Source organism: Dipteris shenzhenensis, unplaced genomic scaffold (genome assembly GCF_047967505.1).
Source record: "Dipteris shenzhenensis isolate YYH24624 ecotype China unplaced genomic scaffold, Dip_SZ_1.0 scaf0445, whole genome shotgun sequence".
NCBI lineage: Eukaryota > Viridiplantae > Streptophyta > Polypodiopsida > Gleicheniales > Dipteridaceae > Dipteris > Dipteris shenzhenensis.
Window position 1 is genome coordinate 27,501 of NW_028239751.1, and position 18,827 is coordinate 46,327.

Here is an 18,827-nt window from a genome sequence, read left to right on the forward strand (position 1 = left end):
TCCATAAACTTGAATCCATAAATGGAATGAATGAGTCTACGGGGGGAAAGTATGGATAAGGGGTGAAAAATGAAGAAAAAAGGGGAAAGAGAACGTGAGGGGGAGGGGGGGGGAAGTGGGGGATAGTCGGGATGAAGAAAATGAATCGGAGCTTTGCGAAACGAAAGTAGCAGTTTATGGAAAGGGTGGAATTGGTAAGTCAACAACAAGTTGTAATATATCAATAGCTTTGGCGAGACGCGGAAAACGGGTATTGCAAATTGGATGTGATCCGAAACATGATAGTACTTTCACCCCCACGGGATTCTTGATACCTACCATTATAGACACTTTGCAATCGAAGGATTACCACTATGAAGATGTGTGGCCTGAGGATGTCATTTATAAGGGTTATGGCGGAGTGGATCGTGTTGAAGCAGGGGGACCACCTGCGGGAGCTGGTTGTGGGGGATACGTAGTGGGAGAAACGGTTAAATCATCGAAAGAATCGAATGCTTCTTATGAATATGATACTACTCTATTCGACGTTTTAGGGGACGTAGTCCGTGGAGGTTTTGCCGCTCCATCGAATCATGCGGATTATTGCATTATTATCACGGATAATGGATTCGATGCCCCTTTTGCAGCAAATCGTATTGCTGCGTCGGTTAGGGAGAAGGCACATACCCACCCATTGCGATTAGCAGGTTTGGTGGGGAATCGGACATCTAGGAGAGATCTCATTGATAAACATGTAGAAGCCTGCCCGATGCCTGTGCTGGAAGTGTTGCCTCTCATTGAGGACATTCGGGTCTCGAGGGTGAAGGGGAAAACATTGTTTGAAACGGCTGAATGTCAATCAGATCTCAATTATGTTTGTGATTTCCATCCCAATGTGGCGGATCAGATATTGTCTCGACCAGAAGGGGTTGTGCCAAGGGAAATTCCAGATAGAGAATTATTCAGTCTGCTCTCCGATTTCTATCTGAATCCCGATGGTGGGGGGCAGAGGAATGCCCAGCAAACTCAACAGGATATTCTGCTTGATTTTACGATGATTCGAAACCGAAACTGCAAATTTCTTGTATGTGTACCCTTTCTGAGGAAACCCTTTCACGAAGACTCCCGAAACTCTCACTTTTGAATGTGAAACCGGAAATTATCACACTTCTTGCCCCATTAGTTGTGTGGCTTGGTTATATCAAAAGATCGAAGACAGCTTTTCCCCAGTGGTAGGTACAAAGACTTGTGGTTATTTCTTACAGAACGCTCTTGGAGTTACGATCCTTGCGGAACCTCGTTATGCAATGGCAGAGTCGGAAGAGGGGGACGTCTCGGCCCAATTAAATGATCAAGGGGAATTGGAGAGAATTTGTATCCAAATAAAACGAGATAGAAACCCTAGTGTCATTATTTGGATTGGCACATGTACCACGGAAATAACAAAGACGGACCTAGAAGGCATAGCACCCAAGCTAGAAAACGAACTTGGAGTACCAATTGTAGTTGCGCGGGCCAATGGATCGGATTATGCTTTTACTCAGGGAGAGGATACTGTATCAGCTGCCACGACGCATCGGTGTCCGGAATTTGACATATCTAGACACGAACAGAAACAGGATTTAGTTGGGGGTGTTGACACTGCGACGACGGAAGCGGGGGGGGCTAATCCGGAGGGACGGAAATTAAAGAATCATGCTTCAGTTCTTTTTGGATCTCTAACTTCAACTGTAGCTTCTCAACCGAATCCGGAATCGAAACGTCAATCCATTCAGGTATCGGGGTGGTTACCCTCCCAGAGATATACTGAACTTCCATCATTAGGCAAGGGAGTGTATGTTTGCGGCGTGAATCCCTCTCTGAGCCGTACAGCGACGACTCTGATGCGGCGTCGTAAATGCCAGTTAATTGGAGCACCTTTTCCTATTGGTCCTGATGGGACGCGTGCTTGGATAGAAAAGATTTGTTCCGCCTTTAATATGGAACCTCAGGGTTTGAAGGAGAGGGAGGATGAGATATGGAAGAGTCTGAGAGACTATCTTGAGATAGCAGCTGGTAAATCTATATCTTTTACGGGAGATAATCTATCAGAAATTTCTATAGCAAGATTCCCAATTCGCTGCGGAATGGTTGTCTACGAAACAGGTATTCCCTACATGGATAAACGATATCAAGCTGCCGAGCCATCTTTCTCACGAGATACTTGCAAAGAGATGGGTACACTCATGCCACGGATCGTGGAAAAACCGGATAATTATAACCAGATACAGCGTATGCATGAATTAAAACCTGATTCAGCAATTACTGGAATGGCTCATGCCAATCCTTTAGAAGCAAGAGGTATTGATACAAAATGGTCTGTCGAGTTCACCTTTGCCCAAATCCATGGATCCACTAATGCGAGGGATGTGCTTGAACTTGTTACTCGTCCCCTACGGCGTAATAATAATCCGGGGCGTCTGGGTTGGAGTAACCTGTCGAAGCAGATGGTAACAAATCACTAAATTATAGAATTATTGGGTGACGGGAAGTGACCATTGAGGGAAATGCATAGAGACGTCTCCAAATTCTTAATCATGGGATTCTGTCTCCTCATGATTAAGAAATCCATCGACTCCTTTCCGAAGGAGTTGCTGTGCTAGCTACGGGAGTGGTACGGAGAGGTTGCCGGCACTCTACGGGAAAAAAAAAAACTGAAAAATATGGGAAGGAAATAATTATGAACGTAGAAAGCGTTCAAATGTCGTTGTATCTACTGCAGGTTTCGCTGCTTACTCGGGTGAAGGTGGCAGGTCCACCTATAATATTCGGACTATATTATGGATTACTAACAACATTACCCGTTGGACCCTCCCAAATACTATCCATAAGAGCTTTTCTTTTGGGAGGGAATCTTAGTGGTACCGTCGCTTTGAGTGGTTTGATGATGGGATAGCTACTAATATTTCTGTCAATATTCTGTTCACCTCTATATGCATTGATAGTGAAACCACATGTTGTAACTGTCCCAATAGTACCATACATGTTATTTTACTGGTTCCGAACCAAGGATTTACCGGATTATCGAACTCTACGTCCGACCAATTCACTCAGTGACTTTCGAATCGGTAATATATTCTTGGATAGTTTCATTTTCCAGATTTTAAATCCAATTCTTTTACCAAGTCCCGTATTGGCGAGACCAATTCACCTATTTATTTTTCGATATAGCAACAACATAACATTTCTGATTAGTAGTTTCGTGGGTTGGTCACTCGGTCATATGTCATTCAGCTACTTGTCCAGATTACTTCTGGTTCGCGTAGAATATGATTCACCCATACTCTACCTGCTGATGAAACGCGTCATTTACAAAACTTTTAGTATTGTTGTTCTCATTAATGTACTGGTTTATTTGGGTAAGGCTCCAGTACCTCTCTTCACCAAGAATTTTGAAGACGAACTTGTCTTGCTCGATAACAATCTCCGGGAGTTGTCAGATTCGATGCTATGGATTTTCAAGTCGTGGCCCACGTCCTTGTTCGACCCATACAAACCAAATCGTCCTTTACGATATATAGAGAATAGCCGATTCGGCGGCGATAGCTTAGTGAAGAAGCAAGTATCAAATCACTTTTTCAGCAAATGTTTGACTAGTGGAAAACAGCGGTTGGCTCTCACGGCGTTACCCAGTTTGTCGATCTTTGGAGACCAGTTAGGAACCTCGTTAGAGGATTCGGATATGCCACTTCCAGCTCATCATCTGCATGAAGACTGGATTTTGAACCAATTCAGGAAAAACAAGGATTTGAATAATGAGTTAAAGGACCGAATTCGATTCCTAGACACCGAGCCTATCTTCTGGAAAGCGATGGAAAGAAGGACCGGATTGGCTGATAACGGAGGTGAATTACCTAAGATTTATGATCCATTTTTGAATAATTCATGTCGTGCTAGGATTCCAAACTCGGATTCATTCTGGATACTGTCTGATTCATTGGCATCGCAAGCGGTTGACAACAACGAGTATGCCAATGAATTGAATTCCGGTAATAAGATTCGGGATTGGGTGTCTATCAGGTATAAAGAGTTGAGAAGCAATGAGATTCCTCTTCCCCGGGAAGCATTACCTAAAAATGCTTTGCAAATATTTATTTTCATGTTCGAAACACCGGATGATGCCGTGATAGATGTTGTGGGAGAAACAAACTATTCAGTTTCGAAGGGTGATTCCACCCCCGTAACTTGGGATCAAGTCTTCAAATTTTCTTCATCTCCGACAGAGTTAGCTTTATTCTTCACCTATCTCAGAGATGATTGTGGTGCCTTCGATTGGATCCGCTTGCTAGACGTACCTCTAATTGGTGGGGAAAGACTTGACTCTTCAAAACAAAAAATACGTTCGATCCTCGAGATTGAGGAACTGTCGGAGGAATTGGCCCGCAATACTCACTTAATATATGATAATAGGTTCGATGTCGCGGGTGGGTCAACTGATATTCGTAACAGAAAGTTAAAAAATTTAGCAATCAGCGTCGGGAAGACGCGGCTGAAAACACGCAGACTGGTCAAACGTTTTGCAAAAAGCTCTGATTTTCGTCGGAAACCTATAAAAGGCTCTATGCGCTCCAGAAGACGTAAGACACTGGTTTGGGAAGTATTTCAAGATAAGGCACATTCACCTCTCTTCTTTAGATTAATGGAACTACCCACTCCGTTTCGATTTCCTGCCGGAGAATTAACTGGTGTAGATTTTGAGGAATCGGCCGGTGACGCGAGGAGAGAAACTAGTACCCAACCCGAACAGGAACTAATATCTCTTTCATCCTCGAGAGAGGGGGAGCGAGCGAAATCCGACCGCCCAGCTATAGCAGCTAGGTTCGATGTGAGTTCCATCCACACGGGGCGGGGTTTATTATTGGTTATGCAATCGACTCTTCGGAAATATGTGAAACTGCCTGTATTGATAACACTCAAGAATTTCGGTCGTATTTTATTTTTTCAAGCTCCCGAATGGGATGAGGATTGGAGTGAGTGGCGCAAAGAATCCCACATCAAATGCACCTACGACGGCGAGGGATTCTCACACACTCGTTTACCCGGTCGTTGGTTGAAGGAGGGTCTTCAGATAAAGATTTTGTATCCTTTCCGGTTGAAGCCTTGGCGTACTCGCGGGAGGAGGCGCCCAACCATTTTGGAAAATGATATGAATCCCAGGTATCTCAAGACTCGGGAATCGGGGAGAAAAAATAGATTGAGGCGAGGAAAATCTCCATCTAGCTATTTAACAGCTTGGGGATTCCAAACAGATGTACCTTTTGGAACTATTAAGAAAGATCCCTCCTTCTGGAAACCTATCCGGAAGAAATTGATGAGAATTTTGAGACGTAGTCTCGCATTGCGGACTAGGCAAATGCGTCGTCTCTACTCCAAATTGGGTGTATCCGCAAGGTTTCCATTGGGGAAATTGAATTTCCTTCGTAAAATTGAAGGGATTTGGGAGAATTGGAGTGGAACCGATTTTGTTGGGGGAGATATTCCAAATGATACAGGGACCGGGTGGAAAGAGGGGCCGTCACACGGTGAACCAGGTACTGGTGGAATAGATGAAACATCAATTCCCATTGATAATAAATCCCGATACTTTGCGGGTACCGATGATGAACCAGTAAAAGATACCGTTGGTGGATCCAAATCCGAACCCGAATCAGACATGCATGCATTCAGAAATCTGTTAACCGAAGGGGTTGGCGGGGGTGGGCGTAGCACCAAATCACTCCGTTTTAGTAAACCGGGAATAGATGACAGACTAATTAATACAAATCTGACTAGTTCTTTGAGATTCCAAACGAAATTAGTCAATATTCAGGGAATTTATTTGAGATCCCGCATATCGGTCGCAGAATTGTTTGAGAAGTATCTTCTACTAGTAGCGGGATTATTTCGAAGAGTCAATAGAGCTTTTGCTCATTATCTCGACAATTTTGCTAGATTTCGGGTGCAACTGGTGAAAGTGACGAATCAAGTTGGTGGGGTTCATGGGGATGCAAACCACCCAATTCTAGCTATTTCCGGAATTAGGGAGGGAATACCGCGAGTTATCGATAATCAATCTATAGGATTACCGTCTCAGGCGCACATTCACGACATTCTGTGGCATGTAAGCATGAAAAACAACCTGGATTTGGATTCTTTGATGGAAATTGCGGAAGATAGCAAGGATGCGGGGTATCTCGATAACCGGAAGGGATGTAAGGATAATGAGAATCTGGATGATGCTTCGGAAGATTGGAATTATCCGCGCGGTGATCATGGTTGTTATCCGAAAGGGGGAGGGGAAACCCCAGAATTTTTTGATGGCGGTAAACATGACGGGGGAAAGAGCGATTCCGTGGGATGTCCCGATGACAGAACTGGCGGGATTGTACGTGGGTATGGTATCGATGAACATATTAATAATTTTGCTACGATGCGGGGACTTTCCAAACAACTTTGGGAATTGAATGCAAATGATTTGGGGAGTTTGTTAGGCTGTCCCGACAAGTACAACCTGTCATTGGAGTTATGGCAAAAAATTGCACCGAAGAGATGGAGATCGGACATCGAAAATTTATATGGATTCAGAAGCATCGGGGGAAGTTTTCTCGCCGAGCATGAATATGTATTTCGTGATAGACAAAACGATTATTCCATATATACTGAAACCCCTTTCCTCAGAGATCGAGTGAGAAATATCAATAAACGTCGTAAATACAGTTATTTGTTACATAGTTTTATTGATTCCTCACGAGATGTAGATATACAAAAATTTCCGGCGGGGTGGAATGCGGCGATAAGGGAAACTCGTTTAGGGAATCGTATCAGAGAACTTATTGCAGGGAAGGGAATTTCTCATCCACGAATACTTGATCCGGAACGTGAGTTGAATCCGAAATCCGATTTGGTGTTGTGGGTAATTCCGGATCCCGCGGAAGCAAAGGATGTATACGAAACAAGATCGAAATTTGTACCTGGGACTTCTATTTTGTGGGAGAGGGTTCCCGCTACCCCAAATGAAAGATTTCAGAGATTAGGCACGGATTACGGGTTACAGGAAGAAGAGATTGATTCGGATGAAATACTTCTAAGAGAGAGGGGGAGTCACTATTATATTTTTCAATGGAAATGGGAATCCGAAGCATTAGAAAGAGAATTATAAAGACTGAGGGATTTGATATCTCTCATCAACGTATTAGAAAATGAGCAGGATCTTACTTCCTTCTGTGTCAATATGGGTATAGATTGCGATTTGTTGAATCTTTTTCTCAACGAAGAGAAACGCGAGATTCTAGATGATTTGTTTGTTATTTCAGCCCATCGTTTACCGCGAATATTCGATGATTAGATTCTCATGTATAAAATGGTTAGTATCCCACTGAAATTTCGAAACAGATTCAAAAGAAGATTGAATAGAAATATATTTGGCGGGTGCATGCTGCGTTTGTCACTCATCAATGGGGAGAGGAATAGGAATCGCTCCTATCTCCATAACATCGAAGATCTCCTGCTTCCGAGACATCGTCGCAAATCGCGATTTCTCAGATCCCTATTGATTTTGAGCTCCGTGAAATCCGAAAGGGACCCTTTGGGCTACCCTTCTGGAGTGGAATGGATGAACAAGAGTGAAGAGTCTAGCGACCTGAGTGGGACTCAGAAAATCAAACGTTTCCTTTGGCCCAGTTATCGCTTAGAAGAATTAGCTTGTATGAACAGATTCCGCTTCGACACAAATAATGGAAGTCGATTTGCCACGCCCAGAATACGCATGTATCCCATTATTTGAGACGGGGGGGAGAATACGTAGATTCGACAATTTGCTCGACTAATATTACTAACATCTTGGTAATCTCAATCAAGTGTGTGATAGAAGGAGGGGCAGATACCTACCTTACTTATCAGATGCGGAGCTGTAACTACTCGTTGGTGGGAAACAAATTCCCACCGATAACCGAATCTATTGAGTGACGATTTCCCCGATTATAGGAGTATTCATCTCCCTCGCTCGGACCAATACTACCCGAATTAGTAGGCAAATCCTATACAATGAATTCGATAAACAATTATTATTACTACTATTACGGATAAGGCTATATCTACCAATTCGACGTTGATTTGTGAGAAAGGGGATACAGGGTCTGCTGAGTCTCAAATATGCTACTTGACCGATCAAGTCTCGAAACTCACTTCTCATTTGAAATCACATTCCAAGGATTACTCCTCTCAGAGGGGTTTGTGGAAATTATTGGGAAGACGCAAGCGTCTCTTAATTCATTCATCCAAAAAGGATCCGACTTTATACGATAACATAATAAGCAACTTGGGTATTCGGAGATTGAAGAGACGCCGATTCCAATTTATAGAAATCCAGTTCTACCGAAGCTAGGGTCTGCAAAAATTACCAGGAACATAATTCATGGGTATACCTCCTACGAAAGTGGATCCAGTTATAGTGAGTATGGGTCCCCACCACCCGTCGATGCACGGTGTCCTTCGACTTATTGTTACTCCAGACGGTGAAAATGTCGTTGGTTGTGAACCAATACTTGGCTATTTACATAGAGGGATGGAAAAAATTGCTGAAAACCGGACGATTCTGCAGTATCTTCCCCACGTGACGAGATGGGATTATTTAGCCACCATGTTTACCGAGGCAATAACAGTGAATGCGCCGGAGAAGTTGGCAAATATTCAAATACCGAGAAGAGCTAGTTACATACGAGTTATTATGCTCGAGCTAAGTCGAATAGCTCCCCACCCGTCATGGCTCGGACCTTTTCTGGCGGATGTCGGTGCACAAACCCCTTTTTTCTACACATTTCGAGAAAGGGAAATGATTTATGATTTACTTGAGTCTGCTACGGGTATGTGAATGACGCATAATTATTTCCGCGTCGGGGGAGTAGCGGTAGATTCACCATATGGGTGGCTAGATAAATGTTTGGATTCCTGCCACTATTGCCTCTCAAAAGTCGATGAATATGAACGACTTATCACAAATAATCCTATATTTCTGAAACGAGTGGAGGGGATAGGTGTCACTGGTAGGGAAGAAGCTATAGATCGGGGCTTATCCGGACCCATGTTGCGAGCCTCGGGGATTCAATGGGATCTTCGCAAGGTGGATCACTACGAATGTTATGACGAATCGGATTGGCGGATCCAATGGCAAACAGGAGGAGATTCATTGGCCCGTTATTTGGTACGAATCGGCGAGATGAGAGAATCCATAAGAATAATTCAACAGGCCTCGAGACTCCTTCCGGGAGGTCCATATGAAAATTTGGAATCTCGACGCCTTAGTCAGCAACGAAAGGAAATGGGATGGAATGATTTTGACTATCAATTTGTCGGTAAGAAATCCTCTCCCACTTTCAAATTACCTGAGCAGGAGCATTACGTAAGGGTGGAAGCTCCCAAAGGGGAATTAGGGATATTTCTGATTGGAGATGATAGTGTTTCTCCCCGGAGACGGAAGATTCGTCCGCCTGGCTTCATAAATCTGCAAATTCTCTCTCAATTGGTAGAAGGAATGAAACTAGCCGATATTACGACAATATTAGGTAGTATAGATATCATCATGGGGGAGGTTGATCGCCGAAACGGCAATTGGTACAAAAAATTTCGAGGAACGCGTGATTGACTTATTTCACAAATTGGGAGTTTCGAGAGATTCTTCCGAATTGATTTGGATTCTGATTTCCATTCCCACCCTTATCGTAGGAATTACAGTAGGAGTATTAGTTATCGTACGGCTCGAGTGAAAGGTATCTGCGGGGGTACAACAGCGTATCGGACCTGAATATGCAGGTCCTTTGGGAATTATCCAATCCCTGGCCGATGGAGTCAAGCTCCTACTGAAGGAAGATATTGTTCCAGCCAGGGGCGATACTTGGCTATTCAATATTGGACCAGCTGTGGTAGTCATACCAGTCTTTATAAGCCACTTGGTGATACCCTTCGGGCAGCACATTATTCTAGCTGATCTGAGTATAGGTGCTTTCTCTTGGATCGCCATCTCAAGTATCGTTCCCCTAGGGCTACTTATGGCAGGATATGGTTCAAATAATAAATATTCCCCTCCAGGTGGTCTTAGAGCTGCTGCTCAATCAATTAGTTACGAAATACCCCCAGCCCCATGTGTACTATCCATATCCCCACGTGCGACTCGCTGAATAAGATTGATGGGAAGAGGGTTATTCCGATATAGAGATTCGGAATGAAGAATCTTTCACTGATTTGACAGAACAACTGGATAGTCATCTGGGTGAGATCGAACAGCGTCTTGCAGCGAGTGAATCGAGTCCCATCCCCCATGTACGGGAGTGAAAGCATGTCCGAGCAGTAAACACTGTTTGCCCCCAGGTACGGGATAGATTTACAGGGCCTGAAGCGGGGACAAGAAGGGACTGAACCTCTTTTCCGGGATTGAGCGGGAGTGGATGGTCAGGAACACTAATATACACAAGAGATTTGTGAGAAGGGTGGAGAAAAAAGTTGCATAATAAAATCTCTTTTCTCTTTAATTGGATAAAGACTTAGCCTCGGTAGGGATGACTAGGTAGTACATCTTGAAAATCCCAATCCCGAGTATATTCCTATCTACTTAGATTATGACTATCCGGAACGAAGTAATCCTTTCAACGGTTTGATTTTTCTGCCCCTGGCGGAAAAAATTATTGATATATGCGAGTATCTCCTTTACGTAGTAGTCTCAAGAGGATTGGGATCATAGGAATCCTCAGGCTAATCCTCTTCTCGGCTGAAATAAAGATAGGTAGGGATCCATCTATGTGGAGATATAAAAGAAGTATCGGTAAATCCCATTCCACCGAGAAACGGTGGAAGATTCCGAATTATATCAAAAAATAACTGAAAAGGTTGAGATGGATTCAGAAGCTATCACTCCCTGTAGCAAACAGAATCCCATTGGTTGAGATTGGGACGCTCCTCAGGGGGGTGTCGCGCAAAGGAAGTGATTAACTACCAATCCCCCTCTCGGGTGACTTATGGGGAGCCGTATGAAATCCCAATTTCATGTACGGTTTCGAATCAGAGGTGGTAATAGCAATTGTACCGTCGACTATAATTATCTGATAGCTTAAGTACGGTTGACATAGTTGAAACACAATCTAAGTATGGTTTTCTGGGATGGAATCTGCGGCGTCAACCTATAGGCTTTATAGCTTTCTTCATATCCCCATCGGCAGAATGTGAAAGGTTGCCATTTGATCTACCAGAGGCGGAGGAGGAACTGGTAGCGGGTTATCAAACCGAATATTCAGGTATAAAATCTGGTTCATTCTATGTTGGTTCTTACCCAAATTCATTGGTTTCCTCGTCGTTTGTAACAGTCCTTTATCCGGGTGGATGGGATTCACCAATTCCATTTCTTCAAGAATTAGGGCAAATTTTTCCCTTTCGGACTCTCAGCAGTGAATCCTTTGATGTATTCGATGCAGTAACAGGTGTCATTACCACATCAGCCAAGTCTTATCTATTCCTATTCATTTCTATCGCAACGAGATGGACATTACCTAGAGTCAGAATAGACCAATTACTAGATCTCGGCTGGAAATCTCTTCTGCCCGTTGCTCCGGGAAATCCGTTGCTGACAGCTTCGTTTCGACTACCATCTCTAAAATGAGATATTCCCCTCATAGTTTACATCAATGTCACCCCGATTTTAATCTATCCAATCTCTAGAAACTAAGGAACTCCCCCAGGATTATCTATCACATGTTTCCCACGGTAACTGGATTCCAGGATTATAGTCAACGAGCAATACGAGCTGCGAGGTATACTGGTCAAGGTTTTGCGGTTACTCTAGACCATCTGAATCGTTTACCTGTGACTATCCAATACCCCTACGAGAAACTTATATCATCCGAACGATTCCGTGGACGAATTCATTTTGAATTTGACAAATGCATTGCTTGTGAGGTACGTGTCCGAGTATGTCTGATTAACCTGCCTGTCGTCGACCGGAGATTGATAAGAAGCATCAGAAAAAAACGATTAAGAAGTTATAGCATTGATTTCGGAGTTCGTATCTTCTGTGGGAATTGTGTCGAATACCGCCTAACAAATTGCTTGTCAATGACTGAGGAGTATGAACCCTCGACTTATGATCGTCACGAATCAAATTATGATCAAATGGCTCCGGGACGTTTGCCCCTCTCTGTCTCCCAGGATTCCGCAATTCAAGTAGTTCCAACTCTGAGTTATTCATCTGGGGGAGTCACGAAAGGAGATCCCAATAATCGAACTGTCACTCGTGGTGTCAATTGAATCTCCGTCTGAAGTTTGGAAGATAGACCGACTCCCTGGTTAGAAAAAATAGTAAGTCGGAGATGATTCAATATCGAGATATCTCTGCTATGCAGAGATATCCCTCCTTCAATTATTTCTACCAATAGGGGGGGGTGTGTCTACATAAGTAGGTCACACACATACACGTCGTTATTGAATAGTAATATAGTGAGATGGGAGAATCAAAATAACTGGGCATAATGAATCTACCTGAATCAATTTATGAATCTGTCTTGATACTAATCGAATTAGGTATTCTACTGGGAAGTGTAGGAGTGGTATTATCTGCTAATATAGTTTATTCCGCCTCTTCATCGGGACTGGTGTTTATCTGTATATCTCTCCCATATCTCGTACCGAATGCCGATTCTGTAGCTGCCGCACAATCGCCTATCTATGTAGGAGCTATAAATGTTTCGATCGTGTCTGCCGTAACGGTTATTGACGAACCAGTAGATTCCAATTCAACCATTTCCTGGAATATGGGAGATACTATTGCCTTAGGAGCTTGTACGGGTCTATCTATCTTATCAACCACTACAATTCGAGATACGAAATGGTCTGATATAAATCCAATCGACCCATCGAGGGATGTTGTGGGGGGAGTCTCAAAAAACAACATCCAGCGAATTGGATACCAATTGTTAACACAATTTCTGGTTCCATTCGAACTCCTTTCTATCCTCCTCCTAGTGGCTTCAGTAGGGGCGATTACAATGGCTCGTGGTGAAGGAATAACCAGACCCGACGAAGAACCTGCTTCGTCGTCTGGAGATGACTCCCCATCTTTCTAATTAATTACAACTTCTCGTAAACTCATCTCGTAGGTTAACCAATTAAGTTTCCGGGGGGTTAATACATCATGCTCGAACATGGACTGATTCTAGGTGCTTATCCCTATCGCGTTGGCTTTTCCGGATCAATCACGAGTCGAAACATGATTAGGGCACTGATGTGTCTTGAGCTGATTCTGAATGCCATTAATATAAATCTCGTAGCATTCTCCAATTTCTTTGACAATGAACAAATGAAGGGGGAAATCTTTTCAATATCCGTAATAGCCGTTGCAGCTGCCGAAGCTGCTATTGGGTTATCCATTGCTTCGGTCATCCAGCGTAATAGAAGATCGACTCGTATCGATCAATTTGATTTGTTAAAATGGTAATTGATTCGTCGATGACGCTATTTATTTGGGCGAATCGCTATTCAATGCAGGTGTATCACATCCAGCTGGTAATGCTGTCGTTTTCCCCCTAACAATTGCATTTCATTCCGAAAAATTATGTCATACCTATCTGAATCCCTACCTATCCCGTTCCTTAAAATTGTCTTGTACCGTCCCTCCCCATATTGCAGAACCCATTCATTTCACGAGGATGATGGGAGAGTTCCACCCACGGAGTGTCTATGTAGGTAGATGCGGAAAAACCAAATCAATACAAATCTTAGATTTGATTGAATGGAAAATAAGGGGTAGGGGGCAGGGGGGAGGGTAGGTACACCTCAACAACCCCAACAGGAGAATATCTTTGACACGTCAATCCAATAGGAGTGAACAAATTCGACGGCACATTCAGTAAAGATCTATGACACATGTATTGGTTGCACCTAATGCGTAAGAGCCTGTCTGACAGATGCATTGGAAACGATCCCCCGGGATGGGTGTAAAGCCAATCAAATTGCTTCTGCTCCTAGAACAGAAGACTGTGTAGGTTGTAAGAGACGTGAATCCGCTTGTCCAACAGATTCCTCGAGTGTACGCGTCTATCCGGGAGCTGAGACGACTCGTAGTATGGGTCTAGCTTATTGATTCATCGGTCAAGAAAGAGATTCAAGAATCGAATCGTTTTCTTTCCAACTCATACTCAAAGATTCATACTCAATTCTATTGAGTATGAGTTGGGGTATTAAGATTCCCCCCCCCCTCCCCCCCGCTAAAATATTTTTCCATCCACGATGAGTAACGTACCCTGGTTAACCACAATTGTTCTTTTTCCGATTCTGGCGGGTTCGCTATTTCCAATGCTTCCCTCCAATGGGAATAAGATCGTTCGGTGGTATACCCCAGGCATTTGTATATCGGAATTTCTACTAATCATTTATATCTTTCATTGTCACTTCCATATCGATGATCAATGCATTCAATTGGTGGAGGATTCTAGTTGGATAAATTCAATCAATTCCCATCGGAGTTCAGGTATTGATGGACTCTCCATGGGTCTCATTCTACTGACAGGATTTGTCACTACTTCGGCAACCTCAGCAGCTTGGCTAGTTACGCGGAATACACGTCTATTCTATTTCTTGATGTTGGCCATGTATAGCGGCCAAATAGGACTGTTTGCTTCTCGAGACATTTCGCTTTCCTCTCCTATGTGGGAGTTGGAATTAATCCCAATCTACCTACTTTTATGTATGTGGGGTGGGAAGAGACGTCTATACTCAGCCACGAAGTCTATTCTATACACAGCTGGTGGTTCTATCTTTCTCCTAATAGGAGCCCTAACTATGGGTTTCTACGGGACCCAGGAACCCTCCTTCAATATCCGAGATTTGGCAAGCAGATCACATCCTATATCACTAGAAGTGCTTTCTTATCTAGGATTCTTCGTGGCGTATGCCGTGAAACTGCCAATATTCCCTTTTCATACTTGGTTGCCAGACACTCATGGGGAAGCACATTACAGCACATGTATGTTGCTGGCTGGGGTATTACTAAAAATGGGAGGGTATGGATTGATTCGAATTAATATGGAATTATTACCTCATGCTCATTCCATACCTGCTTCGTGGTTGGTGCTATTCGGATCAGTCCAAATTGTTTATGCATCCCTGATTCCGCCGGGTCAGCGTAACCTTAAGAGGAGAATAGCGTATTCATCAATTTCCCATATGGGTTTTGTAACAATTGGAATTGGATCCGTGACAGATACGGGTCTTAATGGAGCTGTGTTACAAATGATTTCCCATGGGTTAATAGGTGCCGCTCTATTTTACCTTGCAGGGACTTGTTACGATAGGACACGTACCCTTTATCTCGATCAATTAGGGGGGATGGCTACCCCAATGCCCAGGATATTTACTATGTTTAGTATCTTCTCAATGGCATCCCTTGCATTACCCGGGATGAGTGGGTTTGTATCGGAATTGATGGTATTTCCAGGAATAGTGACTAATCAGCATTATTCATCTATATCTAAGTTATCGGTTGTAGTAGTCGAAGCGATTGGTACAGTATTAACTCCCATTTATTTGTTATCTATGTTACGTCGAATATTCTACGGATACAGAATATCCAACTATTCGGATCCATATTCAGTTGATTCCGGACCGCGGGAAATATTCATATCGATTTGTCTCTCTTTACCAATCCTCGGTATCGGTCTGTATCCAGACATGGTTGCATCTCTACGGAATCACAAAATACTATCTATCCTGGTTCCGTACTCTTTTATGGGATAGTAGAGGGGCAATAAAACGCAGTATCGTTTGGATCGGTAGTCGAACATATCTATTCAATGAGGATTACTCTTGGAAGCGGTTCTGGTATTAATTCCTATAAGGGAAGGCAGTGGGAATCCATGCCGCTGGCGACGTAATTGCATGAATGTCTGGGTGAGGAATCCACAGCGCGATTCCTCATGCAGACTCTGATTCAAATCACGAATTGATTACATGTAACACTTCAAGCATCTGACGAGGTAACATTTTTTGTTATCTCTCCCCCCGATCGAATTAGCGGTCTTCTACCTAATTATTAAGTAAGCCACCCGTGATTATGTAAACCGATTCCTGGTGGATTAACCCCTGAGAAACAAATCCAAGCAATGAAGAATCCTGTAGATGCTACAATAGCAGGCCCTTCCCCCTGCCAACCACTAGTTATTCTGGTATGGAGATGAATAGCATATATCAGCCGAGTCACTAATGCCCAGGTTTCCTTAGGGTCCCGGCTCCAGTAGGATCCCCACGCTTCATTAGCCCACACTGCTCCAGAGAGAATACCAACAGTCAGTAGAGGAAACCCTAAGCTGATGATTCGATAACTCCATCGGTCCAATTGGTGGATCAATCGGCACCTACGTGAATTCAAGGATAGTCGATGAAAACTGTTTCTCGGATTACTTCCTGCCTGCTCGTAGCAGTGTATATCCACTCCCGGAGAGGGGGTCCAGGTAGGAAATTCTTGATTTGGACCGGGGATAGAAAATTGTTCTGCGTCATAGGTGGCAATCGGTGGAGATGTTGCTGATGGAGATCCACATAACGAAGTCACATGGCTTAGTGGCATCATACTTACATGCGTCATTAACCGATGAGGTTGCAGAGCAGGTACTAGCGGTGTGGATTGTTGCATTTCCTCAGGAAGACCCAGAGTTGCGAATCCATGGGTCGACATGGCACCTGGTGCCGTGACTGCACCTGACCATTCGTTCCGACTCCTAATTCTCATAATTACATGCATTGGGGAGAAGCTCCGTGAAAGAAACATAGATGATTCATGTAGATTGCTCGGTGGTAGATGTTTGGGTTGAATCCGACGAATCGTCGTAAATCCCGTTATACAGATGAAAGCAATTGTCATACCTCCAACGCTCAAACTAATGAGTCTCTTGAGCTTGCGAGCCAGCCCCATCCGGTGAAACAGAGTGACGGAAAGAAGCGTAAGAAAAGAAATGTGAGCGAATATGTGCTCTATATCGGTGTGAATCGTAATGAGGAGAATCCAGTGAATTAGTGAGATTTTGGAGAGTATGTACCACCCACCCATTATTCCCAGGAGATTTCGGGTTTACCCCTTAAACGTCGAAACGGGGAGAATTCCCTATTCCTACTGCTTTTCCCAGTGGTTGTATCAGACACAGCCCTCGCCTGCAGGTTGAAATTAAATGCCGCTACTCGGATTCGAACCGAGATGCTCTAGCACTGCTTCCTAAGAGCAGCGTGTCTACCAATTTCACCATAGCGGCTCGCTACTCGTTATACTTATCGTAATTAATGATATCACATCTTCGGGTGAATCGTCAATCTTCCTGGGGGAGAGTACACACGCACAACAAGGGACCTTCCCTGTCTATAGTTGATTAGGTATACGGCGCTATACTTGTATAGGAATAACGGGATATGGCGTAGCTCGGTAGCGTGCCATCTTGGGGTGATGGAGGTCGCAGGTTCAAATCCTGCTATTCCGAATAAACGAGGTCGGAACATATTTTAAACGGAATAGAAGACGTTCCCGTTCCGGGAACGCAGATTTATCTCCCGATTCTCTTTGGGTGTTATCGACCCATACCCATTCGTAGTAGGGATAGAGATAAATCGATGATCGTGATCGAGACCCTTGTATCATAGGAAGGAAGAGAGGGATTGGGCTCCTTCTTCATGCACGTAACCCCCCCCCCCTCGTGGTTATTACCAACATTCATTGATACAACTCTGTTAGTATTTGGATTTTATTTACCGCACGGTACCGTCACGCAATAATATCAACATGTACCCGTACTACTTACTAGGGATCCAAATTCATCAATAAGTTCCCTGACAATCACTTATCTCGTCTTCCCCGTTCCAACAAACAAATAGTTCACTATCTATTCCGACCGACCCCACGTCCTATTGATACGGCAATTCCTGTTACAACCGGGGAGTACTACTGACCAGTTTCAGAAATTTTTTCATTTGTCACATAGTAAAAACTTCTCGACCGTCCAGTCAAAATGGATTTAGCTGGAGAAAAAGCTTTCGATGCTACTTCATTAGTTTGGGTCTTCCAAATATGATTGCGAATCTTCCTCCGCGACCTAGAAGTACGTTTTTTTGGAACTGCCATAATGAAATCTATCTATTCGGTTTTATCATCGAAATGAATGCGACGAGTATGTTGATACGTACGAGTAGAATCAATATAATGAGGGAGGGGGTGATTGCGTAGAATCATTAGAAGGGGAACAACTGGGGGAACTGGGTTTCCATTCTATGCAAAAGAATCCCAGCAAGAATCATTGACTTCTTTATGATAACAATTTGCTAACCAACCAACTCCTTTCCATTTAAGCAAATGGGATCTACTACAGATCGAACCAAATCCTGTCTGTATCCCGATTTCCTTCGCGTCTTCTTCTTAGAATGGATCTTCCGTATCACTTTCTTCCTCTCGAAACAGGGATGCAAGACGCGCCCCCTAGCAGTTGCGTTACTCAGCCGGGGATGTCCGAGATCAATTTTGGATCCGTGACAAACCAATGAAACTCGATATATCGACATTACCGTATTGGACTCTGATGCGTTGTGCCCAAGCAGAGCGAAGTGACGAACATCATAGAATCTCCCCGGTTCTACTCGGAGTTGTTTTCCTCCAGTATCAATTGCTGCATGTCTATCCGTAATAGTCTTGTCGTGTGAAAAATAACCCAAAACAACTCAATCGGTTTGGGGTCAAAAAATGGAACCTAGATAAGTATCTCCGACACATTTGATTCCTGTCAAGTCTCGACGCCGGGCTCGCACCAGAACGAGAAACA

At 43.7% G+C, this 18,827-nt stretch overlaps 1 non-coding gene across 1 annotated transcript; it reads left to right on the top strand.

Moving 5' to 3' along the window:
- The first annotated feature begins 17,424 nt into the window (after nucleotides 1-17,424).
- TRNAP-GGG (transfer RNA proline (anticodon GGG)) lies at nucleotides 17,425-17,498 on the top strand. The gene has a single exon. It is a non-coding gene; the product is annotated as a tRNA-Pro (tRNA).
- Nucleotides 17,499-18,827: the final 1,329 nt, after the last annotated feature.